At 39.9% G+C, this 20283-nt stretch overlaps 1 long non-coding RNA gene across 2 annotated transcripts in view; it reads left to right on the top strand.

Moving 5' to 3' along the window:
* The window catches only part of LOC118712931, a 62790-nt gene extending 43136 nt beyond the window's left edge, over positions 1-19654 (top strand). Inside the window, exon 5 of one of the 2 annotated variants that reach the window (XR_004986181.2) lies at positions 19503-19654. This is a non-coding gene — a long non-coding RNA (uncharacterized LOC118712931). Of the gene's footprint in view, positions 1-19498 lie in introns of both variants that reach the window. The other variant, XR_006740725.1, reaches the window with a different exon arrangement.
* The last annotated feature ends 629 nt before the right edge of the window (positions 19655-20283 follow it).

Raw genomic sequence — 20283 nt, 5'->3', positions numbered from 1 at the left:
GCCCTGGTCACTGACCTGGGTCCTGGGCTGGGGCATGCAGGAGGCAACCAATATCCTTGGGTGAGGATTAAAAAAAAAAAAAAGCTTTGGTGCAACTTTCAAAAAGCCCACAAATAACTCCACCGATGAAGTGGGGAACCCTTATAAGTACAAACTTTTGGGTACAACCCCTAGGTGCCCGTCAGCAGATGATTGGATCAAAAAACTGTGGTACATCTACACAATGGAATACTATGCTGCCATAAAAAAGAAGGAATTCTCATCATTTGCAGCAACCTGGATAGAACTAGAGAACATCATGCTGAGTGAAATAAGCCAGTCAATGAAAGAGAAATACCACATGGCCTCACTCATTTATGGATATTAAAGAACATTATAAACTGACAAACCAAAAGTCAGATATAAAGACAGTAAAGCAATAAGCAGACTGTAAAATTACAGCGGGGAGAGTAGGGAGATCTGGGAGAGATAAGAGATCAAACGAAGGACTTGTATACATGCATATAAGTACAACCAATGGACTCAAAACTCTGGGGAGGGGGGTATGTATGGGGGGCAATGTTAAAATATGTACACAGATAATAATTTAATAAAAAAATAGTAATAAAAAAATAAAAATAAAAATTTTACAGAACCTCCAAAAAAAAAAAAAGAGCAGATACTAGTTTTAGAAAATTTGTTAAAATGCACCTGGCTAAGTGTCTTTGGAGAAGGAAACTTTTATTTCTTTAATAGTTATTGATTTATTCATGTTTTTAAATTTTTCTCCAGTCAAATTTGGTAATTTGTAACTTTGTATAAAATTATCATTTCATTAAAATTTTGTATTAAAAAAAAAAAAAAGCTTGGGTGCAACTTTCAAAAAAACCACATAACTCCACTGATGAAGTGGGGAACCCTTATAAGTACAAAGTTTTGGGTACAACCCCTGCTCGCATCTCTGGCTGACCATGAACCTAGGCAGACAAGAGTACATCTAGGGCACTGTGTCAGAAACTATAAATCTGAATTTTAAAAACTCAGCAAAGTCATCAGGGACTACGTGTCATGCAAGAGACAGATTCTGTAAGTTCAAACAAATGACTAAAAGGAACATCAACCCTTAGAATATTGAGGTTTATCAACTGATGAGTGGGTGAATAAAATGTGGTATATCCATGTAATGGAATACTATTTGGCAATAAAAAGGAATGAAGTGCTGATACGTGCTACCATGTGATGGACTTTGAAAACCTTATGCTCAGTAAAAGAAGACCATCACAAATGTCTGATTATATGATTTCATTGATATGAAATGTCAAGAATAGATATCCATTCATATTAACATCAAAATGACCAGAATAGTTAGGAATAAATTTAACACGAGAACTATAAGTCCTCCACACTCAAAACTACAACATTTTTCAGAGAGAAATTAAAGTATATCTAAATAAGGGGAAATACGTATTGCGTTTATTGGTTGAAAGACTCAATATTATTAGTGCAGCTGCTTTCCCCAAATTGACCTATATATTCAACAAAGTCATTGTCAAAATTTCAGAAAGAATTTTTGTAGAAGAATATTTATACAATTGGCAAACAGATTTTAAAAATTAGGAGGAAATGCAGAATATCTAGAATAGTTAAAATAACTTTGAAAAAGAAGAATGAAGTTAGAGGACTTAAACTACCTGATTTCAAAATTTACCATAAAGCTACAGTAATAAAAACAGCACAGTATCTTGCATGTGGGTAGACATCCAGATCCAAGGAACAGAATATCCAGAAATAGGTATGAAAGGGATCATTCACTAAAGTAATTCAATAGGGACAGCGCTGTGTTTGCAACAAACAGGGTTGCCAACAGTGAAAATCCATGTGAAGTAAAATGGACCTCTACTTTGACCTTACAGCACACACACAAATGAACTTAAAATGGGTCATAGACCAAAGGGTGAAGAAAACATAGCAGGAAGTTTTTGTCTCTGTGGCTAGGCAAATATTTAATAATAGGATGTAAAAAGTGTGAAATATCAAAGAAAAAATGATAAATTGGACTTAATCAAAATTAAAGTTTTGGTTTTCAAAAGACACCACCTGTTAAGAAAGTGAAAAGTCGCCTGGCCGGTGTGGATCAGTTGAGCTTCGCCTGTGAACAGAATCAGGATCCCTAGTCAGGGTGCGTACAGGAGGCAATTAGCCGATGTTTTTCTCTCTCTCCCTTTCTCTTCCTCTCTCTCTAAAATGAATTTTTTTAAAAAGTGAAAAGTCAAGCCAGGTACTAGGAGATAATGTTTATAAAATATATGTTTGATAAAGGATTTTTATCTAGAAAAACTCAATCATAAGAGAGCAACCCCATTTAAATATGTGCAAAAGATTTGGATAGACCTTTTTGCTGAAGAAGGTACATGAATGGTAGATAAACACAGGAAGACTTTCAACATGTCATTTGGGAAATGCAAATTAAATCCAATAATAAGATATTACTTTACTAGTACACTCACTCTAATGGGTATAATTAAAAAGACTATAATCCATATGTTTGTTGGCAAGAATGTGGAAACACCAGAATCCTCACACATTGCTGGTAGGAATATAATTATGATGTAGCCATGTTGGAAAAACAGTTTTGCAGTTTTGCATATTTCCCAGAATTCTGTATCTCCCTGCACATGAATGTTGGTTTGGAATGATGGTTTTATGTTTAATAACTGTTAACACTCCCTTCTGGAAGAAATGGCAGTTTCTTACATTAATATTCTGTCCGTGGTAGGTTGCCTTCACCTTTCAGTTCTTCAGGGAGGAAATTGATGAGAGCTTAACTCCTTTTATCTTTTAGGGACAAAAAAGACACATCCTTCTAGGCCTGGGGCGTCCACTCACCTGCCCCCATCTATGTGAAGGCATCAGGGAATCTGGGCATAAACTGCAGCCCAGAGACAGTAGCCTTCCTGGGGCACTTTCCACCTGGCTCTGGCCGTGTTCCACCCTCGACCAGGAGTCAGGCTCTCTCGGGTTGGTGACTTCATGCCTTTGCTCCTGTGTGTCCTCATATATAAAATAGGAGAATGAACTTTAACATCTATAGGTAAAAACAAGTATCTTCAGGTAGAAAATTACTTAATTTTAATTAAAAAAAATACATCAACAACCTTGCACATTTTGCTCATGATTCTACCCAAGTTCATGCAAATACAATACAAAAATCTATTTCACAAACCAATTTCTTAACTGAAATTCATCAAGCCACTTTCCTAAATAATGTACCAGCTATTTAATCAAATTCTACTTTTTCTTTTCCCCTCCTTCCCCAGTGCAAATTCTTTATTCAATAAAGACTTATAGGACACTGATATTTGTCAGTTGTTCTGAAGAGAAAACATACATAACCTGTAAGAATAAATGAAGCACAGGCTATGACATATGCTTGGGGGTAAATGGAGGCGACAATATGCTATTTTGGAAATTCTAATTATGTCTGCCTTGTTTTTATTGAAAGAACTTCAGTAACAAGTGATGCACAAAATAATATCTTGGTGTGTGGTTGTTTTTTGTACTTTTTGAGAGTATGAAAAATAATTTGGACAATAACTCCTCTTATGAAAAGTTTTGCCCACTATTTATGTTCCTGTTTTGAATATATAAACCAAAATTACTGCCTAAACTGTGACTTTGAAACTATATCAAAACAATAGGAGTTAAAAATGGGTTCTGCCTACTGCTTCAGACTTATCCTTTAGTGATATGGGGGCAGATTGTGTCCTTGGCTGAGCTACCCTAAGGGAGTAAGTTGCTGAAGACAAGGAAATACCTACCCGCTCCAGTGCTGTGAAACTCAGAAATAACTGCTTGGACTTGAGTGCTGGCGACAGGCAGTTTCCTTTTGTGCCACAAGAGGGAGTGCCTATGTTGTTGCTAACCTGACAACATAGGCACTCCTATGTTGTCACAGGAGTGAAATAACTGAGGTCTGAATTTCCTTCTAAAATGAGCCTGAAAAGTTAGGATCCATTGTGTTGCTGGGAAAATGTGAAAGAAAAATGAGGTTGTTGTTTTTTTTGACAGTCAAGGGAAAGAGGCCCTTGAAACATAAAGGAATGAAAAGGAAGAGCTTGTGACTAAAATTCCTTTAAGATAGGAAAGCTTTTACTGAACGTAGATCACTGCAGATTTCATTCCAGGTAAAGCAACCTTGTTTTTGTTATTTGAGAATTTTCATTTTTTAATTTTGTTTTTCCTCTTCTTTACAACTGTCTATAAATCTTTTATATCAAACAATTAAAGAACACAAAATTTAATTGTTGTTTTTTAATTCTCACCTAAGGATATGCTTATTGATTTGAGAAAGAGAGAGAGAAACATCAGTTGGTTGTCTCTCGTATGTGCCTGACTAGGGTTCAAGCCCACAACCCGAAACTTAGGTATGTCCCCTGATGGGGAATTGAACCCATAACCTTTGATGTACAACTGAGCCACCTGGACTAGTTTCTTAGTACTAGTCCTGAATGGTTAATATTGGTTAAAGAAAAATTGGATTGTTTACGCCCTCGATGTCTTGGATCTGTACAAAACCCTTTATCTTAAATTAGTAAGTTAGGAAACTTCCCTACACTTATTTTTTCTTTGTTTCAGCTTCTGAATTCTTTTATCTGATGTTTCATTGTCATGCACTGCTCAGAAGGTTGGGTGGGAACATGGAAAGACATTGTTTCTGTTGAGTAGGGACATGGAAATGATTTTAATATACTTTGAAACTTGAGATGATGATCAGAGCTAAACAGAGTGAACTTGGCACGTGTGGAATTATTCTAATTTAGGGAAATAGATTTTAAGTCAGCTATGTGAATGATTCATGTCAATGTGTTGTTGTTTTTTTAATTATCTAGGGCATCATTTTCTTTTGCTAGCATTTGTATACAAAAACACATTGTGTTTGACATAATTAAATTATACTTTAGCATCTTTTTGTGTTGGAAAATGTTGGAATTTAAAAAGAACAATCCTAGGCATCTTTATTTACTCAGAATCCTACTTTTAGAAATTTTCTCTGAAGCTTGTTACTGTTCAGAATCAGATTGCCTTAATTCAAATTATGGCACCACTATGTTTGAAACTTGACAAAAGCAAAGTTATCTGTGTAATATTACTTTTGTTCGTTTGAAATCTGGTAATTTCTTAAGCAGGAGAAAGAGAACTGGAATTGCTATAGAAATTACACAGGATTGTATCTGTGTAGTAGCCAATTTAAAATTATTATTGCTGGTACGCTGTAAGGAGTTACCAGCTTGTAAATACTTTTGAGATCACAACATTAAAAAAAGAAAGAATATAAAAGAGGAAGGAACTCTGTAGGTCTATTTTTTTATTTTTATTTTTTACTTCTACCACGAAATTTGTTCTTATTTCAAAATGTGGAGACATCCATGATAATCTGTTGTCCACATGAATGCCGCACATCCTGTTTTTTGTGGTAAAAAGAAGGTAGAGAGTAGGTGATATAGGGGCAAGTTGTTCCTTTAAAGTTACTTTTTAAAATTATGTAATACTCTAGGCATATGAAGAAGATTATGGAATTAAAATGTTTTGTGGTTATTAAAACATCATGTGTATTCTTCCACAAGCCTGTCCCCCTCTCTACTGTACAAAGGTTAACTATCCTGTGTTTGGTGTCTTTACACTTTTACTAAGTACATACAGATGTATTCCTAAACCTAAATAGAACGGCAATACATTTTTTTTCCTTCTTAAATCTCTAAATGTACAGTACATTACTGTTAACTCTGAACACAGGGTTGTACAGCACATCTAGAACTCTTTCGTCTTGCATGATTGAAACTCTACACTCATTCCCCCTGACAGCCATCATTCTACTTTGAGCTTCTATGAGTTGGACTACTGTAGCTACCTCATATAAATAGAAATCATGCAGTATTTGTTCTTCTGTGATAGACTTATTTCACTTAGCATAATGTCCTCAAGGTCCATTCAAGCTGTCGAATATAACAGGAGTTCCTTCTTTTTAAAGGCTGATTAATATTCATTGTATTCATATGCCACATTTTCTTTATCCATTCATTCATGGATAGACCTCCTAGGTTGTTTCCACTTCTTGGCTAATACAAATAATGCTGCAATGAACATGGGGTCCAAATATCTCTGAGACACTGCTTTCAATCCTTTTGGATTTAATATACCCAAAAGTAGAATTGCTGGATTATAGTAGTTCTATTTTTAATATTTTAAGGACCATCCATATTGATTCCCCTAGTAGATGAACCATTTTACATTTCCTCCAACAGTGCATAAGGGTTCTGATTTCTTCACATCCTTGCCAACTCTTGTGATTTGTTTATTCATTTATTTTGGATAACAACCATTCTAACAGGTGAGATGATATCTCATTGTGGTTTTGATTTGCATTTCCCTGATGATTCTGAGCATCTTTTTATATACTTTTGGTCATATGTATATTTTGGTCTATTCAAGTCCTTTGCCCATTTTTAAATTGGATTTTCTTTTCAGTTTGTGTTGGTTGTTTCCTTTGCCATGCATTTTTTTTTTTTTTTTTAGTTTTATGTAGTCCCTCTTGTTTAGTTTTTTTTCTTTTTTAATGTCTCCTAATTTTTTTTTAATTTATTGTCTAAATTTTACATATGTCTCCTTTCTCCCAGGCAAGCCCTCACTGCCCCAGTGTCTGTATCCATTGATTATGCTAATATGCATGCATATTTGGTTGCTCTTTAACTCCTTCCCCCTCTACCATTTGTCTCTGGATCTATTCTTCTTCATCAAATTATGTTGATTATATCCCACATATGAGTGAGATCATATAATATTTATCTTTCTCTGACTGGCTTATTTCGCTTAGCATAAATGCTGAACATTTACCATGCAAATGGTAAAAGTTCCTTCTTTTTTATAGTGGCATAGTATTCCATTGTGTAGATATATCACAGTTTTTTAATCCACTCATCTGCTGATGGACTCTTAGGCTGTTTCCAAATCTTAGATATTGTAAGTTGTGATGCTTTGAACATAGGGGTGTATATATCCTTTCTGATTGTGTTTCAAGCTATATTACCAAGCCACAGTTCTCAAAACTGCCTGGTAGTGGCAAAAGAACAGACATATAGACCAGTGAAGCAGAACAGAGAACCCAGAAATTGGCCCAAGCCATTATGCTCAATTAATATTTGACAAAGCAGGCAAGACCATACAATGGAATCAAGATAGTCTCTTCAATAAATGGTGGTGGGAAATTTGGTCAGATACATGCAAAAAAATGAAACTAGATCACCAACTTATACCATACACAAAAACAAACTCAAAATGGCTAAAGGCCTTAAATGTAAAATGGGAAACCATAAAAATCCTACAAGACTCCATAGGCAGCAAAATAGCAGACATATGATGTAGCAAAATCTTTACAGACACAGCTCCTAGGGCAATAGAAATTAAGGAGAAAATAAACAAATGGGACTACATCAAAATAAAAAGCTTCTGCACAGCAAAAGAAACCATTAACAAAACAACAAGAAAGCCCAATGCATGGGAGAACATATTTGCCAATGATATTTCAGATAAGGGTTTAATCTCCGAAGTTTACAGAGAACTCATACAACTTAACAAAAGGAAGATAAATGATCCAATAAAGAAAAATGGTCGAAGGACCTAAATACACTTTTTGAAATACAGAAGGCTGAGAGACATATGAAAACATGCTCAAAGCCACTAATCACCTGAGAGATACAAATCAAAACAACAACGAGATACCATCTCACACTTGTCAGAATGGCTATCATCAACAAATCAACAAAGGACAAGTGCTGGAGAGGATGGGGAGAAAAAAAGGAATCCTCACGCACTGCTGGTGGGAATGCAGACTGGTTCAGCCATTGTGGAAGACAGTATGGAATTTCCTTAAAAAATAGTTTTGTTTTTGTTGCAAAATCAATCCCATAAAACTTTCCCCCTATATTTTATGCTAGGAGTCTTATAGTTTCAAGTCTTACGTTTAAATCTTTGACCCATTTTAAGTTGACTTTTGTGTATGGTACATAAGAAGGGTCCAATTTCGTTAACGCAAGTATGTGGATAGTCAGTTTTTCTTATTAAAGTTGAATGTCCTTTCCCCTCTGTGTATTCTCGGTGCCCTTATTGAAGATCAGTTGACTGCATAGGCATGGATTTATGTCTGGGTTCTCTGTTCTTTCCATTGGTCTACATATCTGTCCTTATGCCTGTACCAATGTAAGAAGAGTAGCTTTAATACTACTTGAAGTATTTGCTAGAATTCACCAGTGAAGTCATTGGTTCTGGGCTTTTCTTTGTTGGGAAGTTTTGCTGATTCAACCTACTTAACCTAAATTTGTTCACATTTTCTCTTCCTGATTCTGTCTTGGTTAGTTGTATGTTTGTAGGAATTTATCTTTTCCTTCTAGGTTACCCAATTTGTTGGTATGTAGTTGTTTGTTACCTTTTTTATTTCTGTGGCATTAGTAACATCTGCTCTTTCATTTCCAATATTATTGAGTCCTCTCTTTTGTACATATTCATTGTCAAAGTTTGTCAATTTTGTTGACCTTTTAAAAAAAATCTCTGTTTTGTTTATTCTTTTCTATTCTCTTTCTACTCTATTTCATTTATTTCTGCTCTGATGTTTATTATTTCATTCCTTTTGCTAACTTTAGGCTTAGTTTATTCTTCCTTTTCTAGTTATTTGCATAAAGTTAGCTTGTTTATTTGGGATCTTTTTTTTTTTTTTTTTTTTAATTGTAGGTGTTTACTACTATAAACTTCCCTCTCAGTATTGCTCTGGTTGCATTCCATAAACTTTGGTATGTTGTATTTTGTTTTCATTTCTTCCAAACTATTTTTTGATTTCCCTTTTGATTTAATCTGTGTCCTATTGGTAGTTCCAGAGTGTGTTGTTTATTTCCCAAATAAACAGTGTTTCTTCTGCTACTCATTTCCAGTTTCATTCCATTGTGGTTGGGAAAGATACTTGGTATGATTTTAATCTTCTTAAATTTGTGCAGTATACGTTTTCAAACAAAATATAAACCATATTTGTTGAAAGTTTATAAGTTCTGGAACTTTTGAGTTAAATAAGAGAAATCCAAAGATTTCTTTTCTTATTAAAATTCAAGGCAATTAAACATATATATATATATATATCGATACATGTGTATTCTGTGAAGACAATGTTTTCTAGATGGAGCAGCAATTCCAAGGCAACATGGCTCAGTACCTGTCTGAGCAGATTATTGAAAATATTCAATATCTGTACACTTACTTTTTCTCTGATTTACCTTTTTTTATGGTAAAAAACAAACAAACAAAAAAAAAAAAACACAAAGCCTGTCAGTAGGAAGGGAAGTTTGCATGGCTCTCACATCTGCTTGGGCTCTGGCAGTGGCGTTTGCTCAGTGAAGAATGAAGGCTGGCTTGTCATGTGCTTTCACAGAACACCCGGGGCTCCAGGCCAGACCATTCAGCCTTTGTCTTTTTTCTTGCATAAGACTGCCTATTTTTCACTTCAAATGGAAGTGTTAGGCCCTTCAGAGATGTTTGTTTTGTCACATGCATGCCATCTGTGGTCTCTTGGCATCTCAGACAGGTTTCCAAATTGACCAAAGTGTCTGTTGGTCAGCGTCCAGAACGGTCAGGATCCCAGCCTGTGTTTGTGGTGTGACCAGTGCAGCAACACACACTTGAAGTCTCCTACGTGATGCTGTGGGCTCGGTTTGTACAAGTTTAAGTAAACCCTTTATTTAAAATAATTTTCAATTTGAAGAAAAGTTGCAAAGGTAGTAAAGAGTTCTCATATGTTCCTCATCTAGTTACTCCAATCGCTGACTTACATTGTTGTATTTGTCAAAATTAAGGAACAAACATTGGTATATTACTATGAACTAAAATGGACACTTTATGCAGATTTCACTAATTTTTTCCCTAATGTCCTCCTTCTGTTCCAGGGTATACCTGGCATATCACATTACATTTTGTCATCATGTCGCCTTAATTTCCTCTGGCCTGTGACAGTTTCTCAGACTTGGCCTTGTTTTTTATGACCTCGCCAGTGTTGAGGAATGCTGGTAGAATGCCCCTCAGTTTGGAGTTTTCTTACGTTTTTCTGATTATTGGACTGGGGTTTTTGAAAAGAAGGCCACAGAGGTAAAGTGACATTTTCATCCCACTGTGTGAAGGGAACTTGAAATCGACATGACTTACCTCTGATGATGTGACCTTGGACAACTGGTCAAGAGAGCGTTTGCCAGGCTCCTCCACTGTCAGTTTATCCCTACCCCCTTTCCGTACTCTACTCTTTGGAAGTACGTCACTGAGCAGAGTGTAGACTCAATTTAAGAATTTTTAAAAATATATATTTTTTCAATTGATTTCAGAGAGGAAGGGAGAGAGATAGATAGAAACATCAGTGATGAGACAGAGTCATTGATGAAGACTGCCTCCAGCATCCCGCACACTGGGAGGTGTAGCCCACAACCTGGGCATGTGCCCAGACTGGGAATCAAACTGTGACCTCCTGGTTCATAGGTCGATGCTCAATCACTGAGCCGCGCCTATCAGGCATCAATTAAAGAATTTTGTTCTTTGTTTATTCTATCTGTACCCTGTTGTATTTGAACCATGGCTATAATTTATTTTTTACTCTATGTATTGTAGATTTTGTATTTAAAGCCCTAGGAATTGATAAAAACTGCCTAGGACCCAAGAAGGATTTGACGTAGTTAGCTGTGTTGACTCTTTCCTCCAGTCCTTATGTACCTGGTTTATTGGCTTTACTTTAGAATCTCTGTACCCTGCACGTTGCATCCTTGTGCCTCTGGTCCACTCCGTCCTGCTCAGGTGGCTGCAGCTGGTGCTTTATTCTTCTAGCATAAGGAAGCTTCATCTTTCTTTTACTGTGGGGAAAGGAAGTTTAGTCTAAGAGCGTTCTATCCATACTGAAGCTTATCTAATCAATACACCAAAATAGTTTTATTCTAACGCATTTGACAGAAGCTTTTCTCTGTGTGTAATGGCCTTAAAGATTTGTGAGCTTTTAAATGCTTTCCCACACATATTCTGACATCATAACAGATGGTTTAGCCCCCCACACACCTCTGCTACCTATAAAGTAGCCGAACCTTAGAAGTTCAGATTACAGGTTGCTCGTTGTTGTGTTTTTCATGAGGCGAAATTCTCAATGAATTTGATTATTTTTGGCTGATTACTCTTTTGTGCTCAACTCAAATGACCTTGAATTTTCACTTCAGGTCCATTTCTAAATAAGAATAAAGAATAAATTACTGTTTTAGCATATAATTGAATGTTCTTAAAATTATAAATATGGTGTTGAATCATCTTATGTGCTCTAAGGTAACTTACTGTTTCAAAAAACAAACCTTGTAATAAAGTTTATGATGCCAAAAATGACCAATTTTGCAAATCCACATTTCCAGACATTTAATTTCATCTGTAGTTGCCAACGTTTCGTTAAGGTGGACCAGTTAAGGTCTATTTCCAAAATGTTAGAACATTATGTTTCTTCTCATTATTGTGAACTTATTTAAGAAATCATTTTGCGTGTGATACAGTATTTTGTCTTTGTCAGTGTTAGTCCAGTACTGGGGCTCACTTCATGATTTCTTGGTATGACAACTCAAAAACAGAAGAGTGCTTTTAATCAACCACAGGGGAAATCCTTCTCCTGGCCCCTCAATTCTGCTTTCAGTCTCTCAACAGATTCTTACGCTCCTTGAGGGGGATTCCCAGTGTGCTAAAAGGAGCCGCCTTTAGGTTTTCACGTATGTGAAGAACGTAGTGCAGTGTTAGTGCTGCACACGCCTGATAACTCCGTTGTGAGGGCGGTTCAGTGTCCTGTGAGTTTTGACATGACTCATTCTTTTTTTCTACGTGTGGGGGTGCAAGATTGGGAAAGGCCGAGCATGGTGAAATGAAATCTAAAAAACCAGCTTGTTCTCAGGCAGGCTAACGGCCTATTAAGCATCAGCCCTGTGGCTGTATCCTGGCTCTTTTTTCTGCAGTGAGCAAGGAAAACTGCCGGGTTTCGGAGGCAGGAGGCCTGTGCCTGCCCTTTCCGCATCAGGCTGCCCTCCCGGGGCCCGCAGGCTCCCGTGCTGCGTACAGTCAGGCATGTTTCCATGCTCAGACCTGGCAGGGGCGCTTCCCCGCAGCCACTGTTCAGTCACTTTTAAAAAATATATATATGTATATATATTTTATTGATTTTGTACAGAGAGGAAGAGAGAGAGATAGAGAGTTAGAAACATCGATGAGAGAGACATCGATCGCTACCTCTTGCACACCCCCCACTGGGGTTATGCCCGCAACCAAGGCACATGCCCCTGACCAGAATCGAACCTGGGACCCTTCAGTCCCCAAGCCGACGCTCTATCCATTCAGCCAAACCAGTTTCGGCTCAGTCACTTTCTTGAAGCGATCTTTAAGAAGATGATAAATGTGGAGCCATGTGGGGGGAAATATACGGGGATGAAGAGCCATGGCCGATCGTGTGGAATGAGAATACTCCGAGAAAGTCCGTCGAAAAACGTCTGTGTGGACCACCTGTGCTGTGCCTGGACCTTCCTGGGCTTCTGGGAGAGGACCCATGGCTTCCCTGGGGACAGGGTTCCATGTACACGCCTGTTTGCTCAGTCTCCCTGTCCCCCCAGGAACACGGGAGAAACCCCAGCAGCAACCACCTGCCGCCCACTCACTGGACTCTGCAAGCACACTTGCAAAATTCGGCACCAAATGGAAGTCTTCGTAAGTGACAGGAAGGCTGGTAACTCGTAGAGAGAAGGCAGAGTCCCTGGGTGTCTGCCTGCCCGGTCTCCGCCCAGCGCGATGCTGGCTTCAGTGGGGTGTTCCTTAGGAGAGTGCACAGACATGGGACCGATGGCAGGAGATGGGCAGGAGCCGAGGCTCTGTTTCCCTTCGGGCATTGAGAAGTCCTCCAAACCCCATCCAAAGCCAATAAACAAATAGAAAATAGTCTCTCTTGAATTTGCCAGGTTCTCTCAGGCCTTTACATCTAATAGAGGACTTAATGTATTTGCATGAAAAAATGAATTTTTATGTTCTTATGCCAAGAAGATTCATCTTTGTAAGGATGCTTTAAAATTGTTATCTTGCTTTTATCCTCCCCTCTCCCCCCTGCTTTGAATTTTCCTTCTTCTCTAAAACCCTCTGTACTTTTCCTCCGGTTGTAAAATTTCCTGAAATTTTATATTTAAACCACTGCCTGTTTGCCTGTCTGTGCTTTTCAGAGGGACTCGAGCCAGTCCTCACGCCCCTACTCTGTGCTGCTTTGCAGGAGAGGCCACGTGGGCTGCCTCCTGGCTTCCAGTCCAGCCCTGCCCTGAGGGAGGCTGTCTGCAGAACCAGGCTGCATCTTAGGGATGGCTTCTAGCTTGCATAGGGATGGTGTGTGGCTTCTAGGCTGCAGAGGGATGATCTGTTTTAGTACTTTTTTTTTCTTCCAGCTTTGTCTCTCTAACACTGTGATCCAGAAATCACAATCTTCATATCAAGCTATCTTATCTGTTTTGGACTTATTCCAAACTCAGAACATCTAGAAGTGGAGTTGATTCCTGCCCTAAGTTAACATTAATTCTTTAAACATTTATTACATGCTCATTTTGAAAAAATGTGTTTTTATTGACTTTAGAGAGAGAGGGGAGAAAGAGAGAGACATTGACACGAGAAAGACATTGATTGGTTGCCTCCTGTATATACCTCAGTAGGATAGAATTCACAAGCAGAGTGTGTGCCCTGCCTGGGAATCTAACCCACAACCTTTTGTTGTAGGGGACAACGCTTCAGACAGCTGAGCCACCCAGCTAGGACTGTTACGTGCTCATTTTGAACCAGGTTCTGTGATGAGATGGGGGTACAGAAATAAGAAGGCCAGTGCTGTCAGTAAGCTTCCAGTCTCCTGAGACACAGGGCGTGCAATGCGGGTGCATCTTGGATCGGGAAGCCTGCAGCCCTGACACTCAAGGCCAATAATTTCGGAGGAACTGACATAGGACCAACTTGAGGTTACGGTTTAGTAAAGAAAATTTCTCAAACAGTTTAGTTATGAGTATGTGTCAACGTTTTATTACAGTTTTTGCAGTGCAAGGAAGAGACCCCTGGTAGATTCGCTCTTGGTCGGGACATACTATATAGGAAAAAAGAATGACTAACTCATCACTAAAAGTCCATAGACTCTAACTTAGAGTTGACAGTCAGCTGGATGGATGGTAATGAGCTCTCTAGAAAAAGTCTTAATTTTTTTAAAGTTCATTAGAAAAACACAAAACATTTCAATGGGAATGCTGTTGTGTCTTCGGGCAATGGTTGGCAAACTCATTAGTCAGCAGAGCCAAATATCAAGGGTACAACGATTGAAATTTCTTTTGAGAGCCGAAAACCGACTCCTGTGCATGGGCCATGAAGTTTCCTGTGCCTGCACGTGGTATTTTGTGGAAGAGCCACACTCAAGAAGCCAAAGAGCTGCATGTGGCTCGCGAGCCGCAGTTTGCCAACCACTGCACTGGGGTATCATGAATTAGATAGAGAGCAGGCAACTTGCTTCTCTGTTGCAGACTAGGATCGGGACAGTTTTTCTCTTACAGGTTCAAGGTCACTCTAGAGTGCAGTAAAGTTTTCAGGGTTCAGCTGAGAGAGTTTGGAGTTTTTATCCCGAGGGCACAGGGAGCCAGCGGGAGGGAGTTTGAAAGCCCAGCCCTCAGCGTGAGGCTGGAGCAGCAGGGAAGGCGGGGAGCAGAATATTGTAGCTGCCTAGGGAAAAAGGATGCGGGCTCTGAGCGCAGCCTGTGGCTTTCTCTGCCTCTAGTCTTCCCTACCCCTCCCTCGCCGGAGCTGGAGTGGAGTGTTATAATTTAGATGGTGTTTGTTCTTACCACAGTAAAAGAGAGATAAAGTTCTTAAGAGGATGATGAAAAGAAGGTAGAGGAAGCAGCCAGGTGGTGAGAACTCGGAAAAAGGAGTCGGGGCCCTTGGTCGGGAGAGGGAGGCGGGCTTTTTCTCTAAACTCCTCTGTATTTCTCCTCTGGTGGTAAAATTTCCAGAATTTCTGCCCCCTCCGTCTCCCGCTGGTTCCATCTGTGTCCTGAGGTCCCAGAAGCAGTTTCAGAAAGAAGATGCTGCTAAGAACTTGCCTGCTGGCTCAGAACCTGCTCCAAGCCACCTCCCCATTGTATTCATCTAAGCAGGCCCAGCACCAGACCAGATTCAAAGGAGTGGAGAAATAGACTTCACTTTTTGATGGGAGGACAGTTCCTGTCTCATTGCAGAGGAGTGTGGACAAAGGGAGGCATTAAAAAAAGAAAAAAAAAACAAACAACCCCAAGCAGTTTCAGAACCACGGTATCACCTGACCTCAGCCTCAGCCTTGAGGCTGTTGTCCGTTATTTCTGCTCTAATTTACTGCTAATTACAAACAGTTCTGCCTTCCTCAGAAGTCCACTTGGCTGGATCTACTGCAGCCTCCATCAGTGCATCTGTGGTGGTTAGAACAACCTTCAGAGGTGCCCTTGCCCAGGCTGCACATCTGTTGGCATGTGGTGACCTAAGCTGCCTTTCCTGTCCTGTTTACGGGTCCGGGGGCAGAGTGCAACCAGGTTGCAAGAAAAGCGAGGAAGCCTGACCTCAGGGTGGTCAGCAGGGATTTGGGAGGCCACATCCCTCAGTTCGCCTTTGGTGTTACTATGGCCTTAGTATTTCAATGTCTTCTCTGTTCTCTTTTATTGTAACGTTTAATCACCATCACGTCAACATAGTGCCCTAAAAATAACACTTCGCAATTATCTGATACAGATTATACGAGCATATTTGAGAATATGCATTTTCTTCTGCGCTCGATGTGAATAGATCATTGTCTTCAACTTTTAATCCTGTTAGAAACCTGCATTCAAAATGAATAATTATTCTCCTTTTGCTTTTCTAATATCATGTAGGTTGCAAAAAATATCTGGCTCTAAGAACGCAGAATACTTGTGGGAGCAAAGGTAGTGAGTCATACCTGCAGGCGTGGAAATGAGAGCTCATTTGAGCCTCTTCACCCAGTCAGGAGGTCTCCTAGGCAACCATTTATGCAGTACTAAAAGAGGAGGATATTTTAATCCTCAGATGCAATCCCTATCGTCAGACTGAGATCTCAGTTTTCCTTTTCTCATTTAAAATAAGTAAATGAAAAGCTTAACAATTAATTATAAAAAAACACCATTAAGACGTGCTGTGCTTTATCCTTACCTTTTGAATGCTCTTTCTCTGATGGGAACGTTCATGTACATATATAATGCTGGCTCATTTGGGAAAGCAGGAAAAAGTTACCGCTTCAAGTGATTTCGTTTGGCTGTGAAGTTATTTGGAAAAGCGGATCATCTTTTCAGGAGCTTGCATGAGTGTGTCCTCATCAGTAGACATTCCAGGATGTGGAGAAATTTTTTAACCATTTGTTTCTTCTCTCAGTGCTCAAATTTATATTTATCTGCCCCAGTGCCTTAGGCATTCTATTCTGTCTTAGAGGACTGCCACATCCTGCTCTGTAGGCCGGCTGGCCGTAAGGAGGAACCAGGAGCTCTTTCTGCCAAGCAGACACAGCCGGGATTTATTTGCTGAAGATTTTCCTCCAACTCTTCCCTCATCCTTTTCATAGAGGCTTCTGCTCGGATGTCGGCAAGGACATCACATACATTTCTACCCTGTGAAACACTAACACTCCTAGTCTTTATTTAACACGGGCTTGCCTGAAATTCTATTTTAAAGAGTAAGGTGGCTTATTTCTCTGCACCAGGGAAAGAGGAAAGTCCTACTAGTTACCTGACAGACTCGTTGTCAGTGGTGCTAGAAATAATCTGACAAGAACCAAAATATTGAACGAGTAGCAGTGCTACTTTTAAAGAGGGTTACGTAATGGCCCTGGGTCAGGCGATGGGAAGAAATGTGAAACCCAGAATGAAATCTGGAAAGGGGCCAGCTCCCTGCTCTGAGCCCCTGGGGGCTTTAGGAGAATTTGGGGCTTGTAGCCCCCAAAATTTGAATTTTCTTTTGAACGCCCCCGTTGATCCTCCTACCACCACCAACTTTGAGACTCTCCTGCAGACGTGTGGCAGATTAAGTGGGCGACTTTGCCGTTTTTTCCTCCCCCCTCGAGCTGAGGAAGAAATGATGGGAGCAAGTCGTGTTCTGGAGCCAAGGTTCTGGATGCTGTTTTCTGCAGCAAAAATGAAAAGTGAACAAGTGCACTTCATTCTGAAGAAGGCCATTTTGACACCGACAGTTTAGTGATATTGATGGTGCAGTTCTACCCTTAATTCTAACTTGTTTCATTTAATTACATATCTGAAATGCCAGTCTATAATTTATGAATGGTCTTTAGTTATTCTTAAACATGGTGGGTTATAAACAGGGCAATACTTTGGTTTATCATTTTATTTTTAATTTTGGTAATCATTAACCCAGGATATTCTCTCTCCCACCCACCCATTGATATTTAGAGTGAGTGGAAGGGAGGGCAAAGAGGAGAGAGAGAGAGAAAAAGAGAGAGAGAGAGAACATCAATGTGAGAGAGAAACATTGATTGGTTGCCTCCTGCACATGCCCCAATCAGGGCAGTGATCCATCCTGCAACCCAGGTGCATTACCTTGACCCAGGAACTGAATTTGAGATTGTGAGGGCCAATGCTCTAATCACTAAGATCAGTGGCCAGGGTGACTTATCACTTTTAATACCTACACTTTTGTGAGAGAGAAAAAATGATTTGTTAATGGACTTATGTGATGCATTCATTCACTGAGTTTCTCCCATTTACCAGTCACCACTACAAGGCATTGGGGATACGGAGATTAAGGTTTTGTCTCCATTTTAAAGATGCTGACAAGTCCAAAAGGAGAGACAGTCAAATAAATATTATCATAAGAATAGAAAAAACTTGTGTAATACTTACTATTCATGCCAGGAACTGTTCTAAGTACCTTCTAGACATTAATTTTAACTTGTGAATTGATACAAAAGTCCTATAGGTTGCTGCTATTATTTTTTCTATTTTCCATATGAGTAATTTAAGGCCCAGGGAAGCTAACTGCGTGTCTAAGGTCATAAAGCTTCTTTTTATGGACAAGCACAAATGCATTAAGTGCATTAACAGCTGTTCAGGGAGTATTCTGGCAGAACTGGGAACATCCATCTGGGAAAATGGGGACTAGAAGAGTGGCTATCAATGGCATTTTCCCAAAGGAGTCAATACCTGAGCGAGTCTATTCAGAAGAGTAGAGGAGCCATAAAGTGCTTACTTAGTAACACAAAATGCTGCATCATAAGGGGATTCATCAGTTGAATTGGTGACAAAATTTTGGGAGATGGGGAGTGTAAAAAATATACCATCCGTGAGTCTTTAATATAAAAGACAAGGAAAATAGATTCCCATTTAAAGCTAAACCTTTGGTTCCAGTTGGTGTAAAGTATGATAGAAACTTGGCACTTAAAAATTCTAACAGAAATGATTAATTTACGTACACTCTGGAAGCATGTGGGTAAATGCATGACTCCTTTTAAGGTGAGTTCCCCAATCACCTTATCATTTTATTTTTGGAAATCTGTAGCAATCTATAGAAATAGACTAGTAGTATTTATTTTGTTTAAATGGAGGGGAAATATTTATTTACATCTTTCAGATTAAAGATTACCTGTTAGTTAGGTAGTTAGCTTTATCACTATAGAGATACAAAATCACTCAAGTTAGAATTGGTGGTGCCCAACTTCCACCATCCTGTAACAAGGAAGGTGCTCTTTCCAGCACCAGCCATGTGTATAACCATCCTTTGCTCCTGTGCGACCATTGCCTGCCGGCTTTCTCTTCACTCCCACTGCCTACTGACACCTGTTCTCCACCTGACCCACTTCATTGGATAAGCCACTCACTTCCCTGACTGCATGAGTTTTGGGCTTCTCATCACCTATGACCTTCTCCTCAGCTTTCCCCAGCTCCCCACTCCCTAGACCTTGTCTACTCGTGGCTCAGATAAGTCAGGCAGAAATTGCCTGTTTGATCTCACCCACCTGTCCGTCCACCTCATCCCTCACAGTTACACCCCGCCTCTCCTTTGATTTCACCGAGGCTGCTAGTGCATTTTGCTTCTTCTGGTGAGAGCATTGCTGTAGCTACCCATCAGTTCTTTCCGATCTTCACATCCCTCCAACGTAGACTCCATGGGTCAGATTTTAAATCACTGTTTGGCCAAAGTCGTACACATCCTGACCATGTTGTCCTTTTGCTTGCACCTGGGCTGCTGAGCAGGGTGGGAGAAAATCATACAACTGAGCAATTGGTATCTGCTTGCATAAGTACGGGGATTGCAAGCACTGGGCAGTAGTTGCATCATGTTACTTGGATTGCTGTCATTCTGATTGTGCATAGTGACCGTTGCTAAGCGAATTCACTCTCCAGATGTATGATGCTCTCCTCCCCCCTTACTCTAGTCAGGTGGATTCCTGCAGCAGGGCTCCCTCCCACCTGCCACTGAGCCTTCTCTGTCCCCTGGCAACCGCCTGACGACCTCCTAGTTTTTCTCCTTTCGCACTGCCTGAGTCATCTTTCCTGGTTTCACCTCTGTCAAACCGTCTTCCGTCAAAAGGCAAGTACTATCTGTTTTCTCTTTAAATGCAGTAAAACATTTTTTGTGCTTCTGTCGTTTGCCTTCTGCTGGAGGGAAGCTGGGATTTACTGCAGCGTGGCAGGGCCCCCTGCTCTCGTGTGCTGTGTGTGAATGTGCATGGGCCTCACTCTGCATCTTAGCTAGATGCTGTGCCAGCCCGTGCACAGCCGCCATCTTCCTTGCTGCTGAGTCATTTTGCACTCTGCAGAAATAGTCCATAGAGGGAAAGGTTTTATGGGCATCTTTCAGATTAGAAGTGGGCGGGAATTTTCCAGATAGATCAGTTTTATTATTACTGTGTTCTAAAGAGCTGTCTTAGGTGTAGCTCACCGGTGCCTTTGTGAATTCTGGGCCCCTTCCTGCTGAGGAAGCCTCAGGTGTGCTCTGTTCTGTGCCTCTGTGTGCTGACGCTGCGATGCTGGTGGCGGCTTGCAGCTTGCTGCCCACGTTCCTATTGTCCTTATAAATGCCGCCACCCCCACCTGCTGCCGTGGGAGGCTCTATATTCCTTTCAGGTTTTTTCCCCCTCTTCCCTCCTGCCACCTCCCTTTGGTTGGCTTTCACATAAAAACATGGATATTTAGTAGACATTATTCACTGATTTATTAA

The sequence above is a fragment of the Pipistrellus kuhlii genome, unplaced genomic scaffold (assembly GCF_014108245.1).
Source record: "Pipistrellus kuhlii isolate mPipKuh1 unplaced genomic scaffold, mPipKuh1.p scaffold_m20_p_10, whole genome shotgun sequence".
NCBI classification, from domain to species: Eukaryota; Metazoa; Chordata; class Mammalia; order Chiroptera; family Vespertilionidae; genus Pipistrellus; species Pipistrellus kuhlii.
This window is presented reverse-complemented; position numbering and strand designations above follow the sequence as displayed.